Here is a 1,804-nt window from a genome sequence, read left to right as displayed (position 1 = left end):
ATAATATACCACATGGAACCCCATAAATATATACATCTATAATTTGTAAACTTACAGTAAAATTTTTTTTAAATCGCACAATATTTTAAAAGATCTGTAATAAGACTTATCCATAGTTATCCAAATTTCTTCCTGCAAAGCCTCATAGTCATCTAATAATCTCATGGGAAGCATTATTGCCATAAAATTGGTATCAAGAATAATTTTACTTGTCACTTTACTTTTTACAAGTGCAGGCAAACACACATGGACACGCACACAAATATTTGGATTCTAATCCCCTTCTCTTTCTATTTCAATAATTCAGACTTTTTATTTCAATATTCAATATGCAGCTAAAGTTTTTGCTCTGTACTGTGATAGTTGTTAAGCCACTCTTTAAAAAGCCTTACAAGTCTATATTGCATAGTATTAAAGGTAAATATTCAGTAGGCTTTGGGAATATTTTTTATATGTGATTGAGAAAATGGATCTGTTGCTTCCTGAAGCAGTCACTAAGATTGAAGGAGTTCATCCACAAAGCAAAAATTCTCCTCATTCTGTGTTTCTCCATTGCCCGGTAGGGCACATTCTCCATCCCCAAATGCCTTCAGGTTTTTTTTTCCACACCCATTTACTCTACCAGAAGCAAGTGCTTCACAACCCTCACTACGGGTGCCCATGTAGATAAAGGATGACATACTGCCTGGTCAAGATGAAGCACTAGGCCGCATGACGTGACCATTCCTCTTCAATAACTAAAGGACCAGTGAGTAAAGGACCAGTAAGACAAACTCAGCAACAGCTGCCAAAGAAAGCCAAAAAACATGCATCATACACTTCAGAGATGGCAGAGAAAGATGCGGGATATACCAGTGCGAAGAGCTGACCCCCTCACCCTGAAGCAATACTAAGCAAAGGAAATCAACCCAGGCCATCTTTAAAACTGCCCTCCATTTAGTGAAGAGACATATTGAGAAGGCAAAATCAGCTAACATGGATAAATTTTATGGAAAGATCCTAAGGCTAGACCCCAAACATACCATGGGTGTAGAGGCAGGGAGATCCCGTGGCTTAGCTATGTCCAGATAACAAAGATGAGCTTGAGAGAGAAGACAAAGAGAAATACAAACAACCATAACCGTTGGGGGGTGGGGGTGTGCATGTTGGGGCTTAGACTTCATGGGTTTTTTGAAAAGGAATCAGAGTTCAAGTCCCCAGTGAAAGTTACACTTATCTCAGAGGAGCTCACCCCGAGTCCCCACCTCTGCACGTTTTCCTCAGGATGGAAAACATTAGGTTTTCGTTGAAACAACAGCTGATAGAGAAAGACAATCTTTCTCAGACAAGGCAGGAAAGGCAATGAAGATAATTCCCGCACATTACTTTCAGAAATCAGAATAACAAGTTAGTTCCTTCAAGAACAGTATCTGTATTCATTTCAGTGTCAAAGTTATGTTTAAGAGTATATGTAGCAGTTCAGTGTGTTTCATTTTAACTTTTCATTCCTGCTAATCTTTATATAATACTACATCAAATGTAAGTAATCAAAATGGGTTAATCAACCATAATTCTATCTATATATTTCTCTACTTAGACCATTATATTTACAGTAATAATCCCCAACTATCAAGCTATCAATTCCTATATTGCTATTGTAAATAAAACTAAATGAGATACTAGGTCACCATCAGGCTGTTATAGCAGAAATTCAGGCAAAATATTATTAATGCTTCTTCTTCCTAGATTTTTAGTAGCGTTGCTTTTAATGAAACTTTGACATTTGAAAAAAAAGTATGTGATATATAAGCATATGTGAATTAAT

This window comes from Carlito syrichta, unplaced genomic scaffold (assembly GCF_000164805.1).
Source record: "Carlito syrichta isolate Samal-C Ts95f unplaced genomic scaffold, Tarsius_syrichta-2.0.1 Scaffold302035, whole genome shotgun sequence".
NCBI classification, from domain to species: domain Eukaryota; kingdom Metazoa; phylum Chordata; class Mammalia; order Primates; family Tarsiidae; genus Carlito; species Carlito syrichta.
This window is presented reverse-complemented; position numbering follows the sequence as displayed.